This window comes from Chiloscyllium plagiosum, unplaced genomic scaffold, assembly GCF_037043375.1.
Source record: "Chiloscyllium plagiosum isolate Xiang-an unplaced genomic scaffold, Cpla_swu_hap1 HiC_scaffold_1, whole genome shotgun sequence".
Taxonomy (NCBI): domain Eukaryota; kingdom Metazoa; phylum Chordata; class Chondrichthyes; order Orectolobiformes; family Hemiscylliidae; genus Chiloscyllium; species Chiloscyllium plagiosum.
In genome coordinates, this window is record NW_028270139.1 from 67,011,692 (window position 1) to 67,020,267 (window position 8,576).

At 44.6% G+C, this 8,576-nt stretch overlaps 1 protein-coding gene across 6 annotated transcripts in view; it reads right to left on the reverse strand.

Annotated features, from left to right (window-relative positions):
- Nucleotides 1-6,850, reverse strand: part of LOC122550905 (amyloid beta precursor protein binding family B member 2b) — a 266,027-nt gene extending 259,177 nt beyond the window's left edge. For 2 of the 6 annotated variants that reach the window (XM_087987615.1, XM_087987610.1), the window contains exon 1: nucleotides 6,649-6,850. The gene's annotated coding sequence lies outside the window, so the exon portion shown is untranslated. Of the gene's footprint in view, nucleotides 1-5,703; nucleotides 5,881-6,648 lie in introns of those variants that run through there. The other 4 variants (XM_087987613.1, XM_087987584.1, XM_087987600.1 and 1 more) reach the window with 3 other exon arrangements.
- Between the last annotated feature and the right edge of the window lie 1,726 nt (nucleotides 6,851-8,576).

The following is an 8,576-nucleotide window of genomic DNA, read 5'->3' on the forward strand; positions in this document are numbered from 1 at the left end:
TATAACTGGCTAATTCAGCCACTGTAATATTACTCATCCTCACCCTTCTCACCTTCTGTTGAAACATCCATTCATTCTTGTGCTGCCCAAGACTTGACTATTCCCAGGCACTGCTGGCTGCTCTCAAAATTCAACCTTCTACAAACCTGAGGTAATCGAAATCTCTGCTTCCCTTGTTGTTACTTACACCAAGTGTGTTGCCTAGCATCACTCTGCTCACTAATCTACACTTTCTTTCAGCCAAACAATGTCTTGGTTTAAACTTGATTTCAAATCCAGGGTCTCACCCATTCCTATCACTAGAATCTTCTCCAGCACAACAAGCATTCAACATATCTGCTGTTGTTTAACTCTAATCTCTTGAATGGCCCCATTGTCCATTCTTAAATGTGAGAATCTCTCTCAAATAGAAATGCAGCACATTATAGATGCTGGAAAGTGAAATTCAAACTAAAAAAATGGAAAACTTCAGGAGGTCAGGCAGCAGGGGAGAAACATGTAAATGTTTCAAGTCTAGATGAGGTGATTGACATGAAATGTAAATTGTTTCTTTATATTAATAATTTTGACTTTTAAATGATACATTTGCTATATATGCGTTTAAGGATATGCTGCAATCAACACTTGTTTATATATAATATTTGATTTACACCATATCTAGAAGCGTCCATTCCCTCAGGACATACTGCAGAAATTCACCAAAGATCCTCAGACAGCACCTTCCAAACCCATGGCCACTTCCATCAAGAAGGACAAGGGCAGCAGACATATGGGAGGACCACCACCTGCAACTTCCCCTCCAAGTCACTCACCATTATGACTTGGAAATATATCCATCCCTTCAGTGTCACTGGTCAAAGTCCTGGAGACCCTAGCCTAAGTCCATTGCAGGTCAAAATTACAGCATATGGACTGCAGCAGTTCAAAGTGACAGCTCACCACCAACTTCTCTGGGGAACTAGGTATGGGCAATAAATGCTGGCCCAGCCAGTGGTGCCCATGTCCCAAAAGTGAATTTTAAAAAATATGAATGATGAGAAAAAAAAACACAATGTGTAAATAAAAACAAAGTGTTGCAAATAGGCAGGTGTGACAATTGTCACTACTATCAAAACCACTGAAAATAAATTTCCCCACAGGATTCTGAGAACAAAGGTTTCACAGTAACTCAAAGCATTTAAAAACTGTTCATTTTTAAGCAAAGGTTTACACATTTGTTAAGCATGCTAAATCCAATTTCTCATCAATTGTGAGACAGAGTAACCTGTTGATATTTACTATGAACATATTGATTTTTTTATATAAGAACTAAGAGGGATAAAACAGTATATCCTGACAATAACTGAGTTCTTCAATTATTATTGCAAACCAAAACAAGAAAATAATTTTACGACAATGTCATGGATATAGTTGCACAATTTAATCCAAAAGTAATCCAAAAGTGAGCAAAATTAGGGTGCATGGTATTGGGGGCAAAGTACTAACTTGGATTGAAAGTTGGTTGGCTGATAGGAAACAAAGGGTAGTGATAAACGGCTCCATTTCGGAATGGCAGGCAGTGACCATTGGGGTAACGCAGGGATCAGTACTGGGACCGCAGCTTCTTACAATATATATTAATGATATAGAAGATGGTATTAGTAAGAACATTAGCAAATTTGCTGATGATACAAAGCTGGGTGGCAGGGTGAAATGTGATGAGGATGTTAGGAGATTACAGGGTGACCTGGACAAGTTAGGTGAGTGGTCAGATGCATGGCAGATGCAGTTTAATGTAGATAAATGTATGGTTATCCACTTTGGGTGGCAAGAACAGGAAGGCAGATTACTTCCTAAATGGAATCAATTTAGGTAAAGGGGCAGTACAGAGAGATCTGGGTGTTCTTGTACACCAGTCAATGAAGGCAAGCATGCAGGTACAGCAGGTAGTGAAGAAGGCTAATAGCATGCTGGCCTTCTTAACAAGAGGGATTGAGTATAGAAGCAAAGAGGTTCTTCTGCAGCTGTACAGGGCCCTGGTGAGACCACACCTGGAGTACTGCGTGCAGTTCTGGTCTCCAAATTTGAGGAAAGACATTCTGGCTATTGAGAGAGTGCAGCATAGGTTCATGAGGTCAATTCCTGGAATGGCAGGACTACCTTATACTGAAAGACTGGAGCGACTGGGCTTGTATACCCTTGAGTTTAGAAGAATGAGAGGGGATCTGATTGAGACATATAAGATTATTAAAGGATTGGACACTCTGGAGGCAGGAAACATGTTTCCGCTGATGGATGAGTGCCGAACCAGAGGACACAGCTTAAAAATACGGGGTAGACCATTTAGGACAGAGATGAGGAGAAACTTCTTCACCCAGAGAGTGGTGGCTGTGTGGAATGCTCTGCCCCAAAGGGCAGTGGAGGCCCAGTCTCTGGATTCATTTAAGAAAGAGTTGGATAGAGCTCTCAAGGATAGTGGAATCAAGGGTTATGGAGATAAGACAGGAACAGGATACTGATTAAGGATGATCAGCCATGATCATATTGAATGGTGGTGCAGGCTCGAAGGGCAGAATGGCCTACTCCTGCACCTATTGTCTATTGTCATATTGTCTATTTAAGATACATTTAGAAAATAAAGTCTTTATTTCTGATCTTCACAAATGCTCTGTTCCTTAAACAGTAGAACATAACAGTGGATGCTTTAATAAAGTTAGTCACAAAGCTTTGGAATTTTCCTGGCACAATGTAAGGAATGTACCTTAGGCAACATAATCTTCACTGGTTAAGGGAGCAGAAAGGGAAAAGTGCTGCCAAGAACTGGGGTAAAAGAACCTCTCTAAAAAACACAACCCTTACAAAAGGATGAAGAACCTAACGGCCATATTTAACAACTTGAGATGGGTAGCTTCAAAATTACAGGGCAACATTATGCTGCTGTCTCAGAAGCAAATTGTAGAAAGACCACAAAAGTGCATGAGTACTGAATCAAATAGCTACCTCAGTTTCCTGGGGATTTGTCCCAGTTGTTTTAGATACTGCTAGCCTTGATTGCTCACCAAGACTCCCATGTCCCTTTCCTACTGACTTATGCTTTCTAGCCATTCATGCACCCTGCACCCCAACACATGCTCCCACCCACATTCTCTACAGTTTCTCATATGCCACCCCCATATGCCACCTCCCTAGCCATTCATCCAGTTTCTGCCATGGTGGATCTCAGAAGTCACGAGGGTTCCAATCTAATAAAAGTTTCACTATATATGCTTCCATCCAAAACCCACAAAAGCTTCTAATCTTTCAACAGACCCTTTAAACCATCAAACTGTGAAAACAATCTCCTGAGAGCACTGTAGCTTTTGAAATTCAGCCAACTATTCATCCTGTCAGAACAAGAATGAGTACTTTTGGGGAACAGGGAACAAAGATCTCCATTGAAACAGGATGACCATTTGTATAGCCTCCAGTAAGTAATCCATCAGGCAGTTTCTTTTAGCTGTCATTAACAGCTTCAATCTTTTCATGTTTAGAGAGCTTGTTTAAAGGAATTTGAAGAAAACTTTCAGATGAGGAGACTTACACAGGCTTAATCTGCCCTTCAACAATATGTGTTCGTGACAATAATTCAGTAAGATTTACGGTAGTTATAGTAAAGGTCAAAGATGGACTGGAAATAAAGATTCTGAATTGGGTGAAGACCGACCTTCAGATAAGACAGGATCTGGTCAAAGTGGACTGGGAGCAGCTATTTGCAGGAAAATTCACATCATAGCAGTGAGACACATTCAAAAGGGTTACAGTGAAAGTGCAAGGTCAATATGTTTCTGTAAAAATGAGGGGATGGGTCCAACAAGAGAAGCCTAGACGTCAAGGGATGTACAGGATTGGATAAGAAACAAAAAGGAAGCTTATGCTGGATACCGAAGGTTCAGATTCTTGAAAGGAGTATAGAAAGTGCAGAGGATTGCCTGAAACTGAAATTGAGAGGAAAAAAAACCATGAAGAAAACTGACAGTTAACACTAAGGAAAATCCTAATGCAGTCACTAAGTATGTTAGGGCAAGAGGGAAAAGAGTTGGGCTAAAGTGGATTGTGAAACTAGAAGACATAGTTGAGGTTTTAATTGCTTTTCTGTTGGGTAAATTAGTGATCAAGACATGAATGTAGGAGGTACGATCCCTAAGTTTACAGATGACATGAAAATTGGTGATGTGTTAAATATTGATGAGGAAAGCCTTAGACTATAGGATAATACAGACAGACTGGTCAGACGTGTTGAACAAAGAATTTAATCCTGAAAAGTGTGGGATGTTACATTCGGAGGACCAATAATGACAAGGATGTCCACATGAAATGGTAGGACACGACAGGGAGTACAGAATATCAGAGGGACCTTGGTGTGCATGTCCTTAGATAATTGAAGGCAGGAGGGCAGGTAGATAAAGGTGACAAAGAGAAGTACAGGATACATGTCTTTATTAGGTTTTCAGGAGCTGTATAAAATGTTAGTCAGGCTACAGTTAAGGTTCTCTGTGTAGTGGTGGTCACCACACTGTATGAAGGATGTGATTGCACTAGAGAAGATGCAGAAGAGATTCACCAGAACGTGGCCTGGGCTGGAGCAATTCAGTTCTGAAGACAGACTACACCGGCTAAGGATGTTTTCCTTAGAACACAGAGACTGATGGGGGACTTGATTGAGTTGTACAAAGTTTGAGGGGCACAGATAGGGAAGAAATGTTTCCCTTTAGAGTGATCAATAACTAGAGGGCACAGTTTTATGGTGAGGAGCAAGATTTTTTGAGCAAAAACGTTTTCACCCAGACCGTGTGGTGAGTATCTGGAATTTGCTGTCTAAAAGCCAAGTTGGTAGAGATGAGAACCCTCAAGACGGCGAAGAAAGATCTGGATGAACGCCCATAGCTTATAACCTTCACAGCCAAGTGCTGGGAAATGGGATGAAAATACATGGATGTTTGATGACTGCACGGACATGATGGGGCGAAGGGACCCTCTGCCAGTCTGGGATAATCAGGGAGGGCATGAACTCACACCGGGGTTAAACAGCCCCGCTGAGCTGGGCTTCCCGTCTGTGACCGCCACACCGTCCCCTCCCGTCAGCAAAAAAACAACGTGGATGTGCCTGAAATGAATTGTCCATACACCACAGAGTCAAAATTCGGTCCCAAGTATCAGTTTTGAGCCTGGATGGAATTCCATCCACATCAGTAAACATCTGCGGGAGCCAGGAAGCGAATACCGCAGAAGATATTTCAGGCAACCCACGAAGGAGTGAAGAATTAAACAAATTGAGCTTAAACATATTTTCGCATTCTTCTGGCAGCACTGACCGTTACAAAGGGACATTAAAAACTCCGAGAGAACAGACCAGTGCTGTTGCAAAGATATTCACCGCACAGTATACTGAAACAACCTACATTAAAGAGACATGTTGGCGAGAAATGAAGTGACGATGAAAAGACAACACAGAAGTCTGGCTTCCATAACGAACAACATCGACATTTCAAAGGAATTAATTCAACGCTATAATGGGCATTGGGTACCGTTATTACCAGGCTTTATCAGAGGATGAGATAGGTATAGCTTTGTAATTGGAGTAATGAAGAGCTATCTCGGTTGATTACAATAAAAAAAGCACCAGACCAGTCCCCTACTCAAGCCGAAAATCAGAAAGACTGGATGTCGAATTACGCCCAGTCCTACCTTCTTCCTTCGGGGCAAAACGTCAATTAACGAGTTCCAGACCGAAAGGCAGGTTATATGGACGGTAACATAAAACCGTCAATCTCGTAGGGGGATTCACAAAAGAGGTACAGTCACAAATCATCAGGTTGCAGATGGAGAACGGAGCGAATTGCGAGCACAGACGAGCGAGACAGAAACATATGAACACACAAGGTCTGCTGGCTGCGTTCTCCACCAGCCCCTAATACAATGTAAACATTTAGCTCATTGGTTTCTGCACCACTGTATAAACTGATTGATGGATCGAGCTTGCTCCAGCCCACATCTCTCAGGCAAAAACAAAACCCTTTACAATCTGCCCAAAACAAACCAAGTGAGCCGGTCTGGTATGCATAAACAGACTACCTCGCCTTTCCCCAACAGTCGTCCCCCGATGTCTAACTTTGATTTAAAAAATGGCCCCGTTTCCAATATTACAGCGAGCTCTGTGAGGCTGCAGCCCCTGGGTGGTTTGAAATTGAAGGTGTTCAGATTCTCAGTGGCATCGAAGCCCAACATCCCCCTAACTCTCTGTCCTTGCCACTCTGCTGCCCTGACACCCTCACCAGATCTAACGGAGCCTTTTTATCCGCTCCCCGGTTGAGCCAGCGTTGCGGAATCTCGCTCTTGATGAGCCGTCTCCGGATATTATTTTTTCCCCCCTATCTGTCTGATTGCTATCAATGCAGTATTTAAAGTGGCGCAGTACCGCTGGGTGTTGTTGAACACCTTCCACATTGCAACACTAACGCTTCACCTGATCGCTGCATTCCTGCCGTTCTGGAAAGCAACATTTTCTCAGCGGAAGGTTGCTGCATCCCCCCCGCCCCGCAATCCCCGCCGGCGCAGTGCCCGTGCCCGTCCCCCTCCTTTCAGCATCCCGTATCATTTTTAACGCCGCGGTGGTGGTGATTTTCCACTCACACTGTTCCCGTTTGCTCTCTCCCCGGGTCTCCCCCTTTCGGGTCAGCTCGGAGCCGGTCTACCCGGCCGGGAAGAACCGCGGCCAGTCCGACTCTCTGTGATGTTTTGCCGCAATCCCTTCCGCCGATACTATTCCGTGAGAAGGGCGGCGGGGCGATGTCCGGACACCCCCCACCAGCAGCAGCAGAGCCCAGCGCCAGTGTCACTCATTCACTCAGTCAGTCAGGAAGAGCCGCGCCCGCCCCCGGGCTTGGCCACGCCCACTCAACCAGGCCACGCCCACCGCCACGCCCCGGCCATGACCATCAAACCACATCCGCGCCCATTGCCACACCCCTGCCCCGCCTTCCGACTGACCACGCCCATTGGCACGCCCCCTGAGCCTCGCTCGGGCCACACCTATTATCACACCCCAGCCACGGAACACACACACACCCCGGGCCACGCCCCGTTCGCTTAGCCCCGCCCACCACCACGGCCGAGCGTGTGCGCTCCCACTCCCCGGGCTCCGGACCTTTCCTCCCGCGCGCGGTCAATACCTCGCATTCCACTCTCCTTCCCAAAACAAAAATCACCGCAATCACCGGAAGAAATCCTCCTCCTCCTCCAGTCCCACCCCTTCCTTGCAAACCAGTGCGCAGTGTGGCGGAAGTGATCCTTTTCCATGGAATTGCGGAAACAGTGGGAAAGGATTCCGCAAGGGAATAGCGGAGAGATTTGCAGAGCTGTGTGTGCAGGGAGCTGGCCCATTCAAGACACCTGGAGTTATCAATGTCAGACCTCTGCAGACAGCAGTCATTTTATTTAATCTGACCCGAAACGTTAATTCTGATTCTCTCCACAGATGCTGCCAGACCTGCTGAGTGTTTACAGCAACTTCTGTTTTTATTTCTGATTTACAGCATCCACAATTCTTTCGGTTTTTATTTATCGTCTGGCAGATATTTGGGTCACGTAGACTATCACTGCACCCCAAAATCCCTCTCCACCAACAATTAAGACAATTTCCAAATTGAAATCACCAGCGCCAGTTTAAAACATTCAGCGCGTTGATAACAGGAATGGAAACTCCACAATAAAGACGACAGAATTTGTATTCACTTGACAAATGAAAACTAATGCTTGTTGCAAGTACACAATTTTGTTTCTTCTGGACTTTTAGGATATGAGACTAATAAGGAAGTGGATTCCACTTTTTTGAAAAATAAAAAGATAATTGCATCAAAAGCTAACATAACATGATTAGATCACAGACGGTGGAATTAGAGAATCAGTCATTGGGATGTAATGTTAAACTTTATGTCAGGAGGTTTGAGTTCCACAGGGGTCAGTCTTTGAACCTCAACTATTCAATGACAGGAAAAGATTCGTAAACTTCACACTGTTCAAAAGCAGAGATCACATCCAGAGTGAGATTCAGCCCCAGTGAGTATATAGCTCAGGGAATATAGAGGCAGCTTCGCAGTTCAGTGCTGGGGAAGAGACGTTTTTGCTTGCTTTTTTTGGCTCATAGTTTGTAAGGTTTTTAACAGGATAAACTGAATCCCAGGATCAATGGCCCGGGACAAAAGGGTGATATCATAGGTAAACCTATCTACTGGGTAAAAACAATGACTGCAAATCGACGTTTCGGGCAAAAGCCCTTCATCAGGAACAAAGGCAGAGAGCCTGAAGCGTGGAGAGATAAGCTAGAGGAAGGTGGGTGTGGGGAGAAAGTAGCATAGAGTACAATAGGTGAGTGGGGGAGGGGATGAAGGTGATAGGTCAGGGAGGAGAGGGTGGAGTGGATAGGTGGAAAAGGAGATAGGCAGGTAGGACAAGTCCGGACAAGTCATGGGGACAGTGCTGAGCTGGAAGTTTGGAACTAGGGTGAGGTGGGGGAAGGGGAAATGAGGAAACTGTTGAAGTCCACATTGATGCCCTGGGGT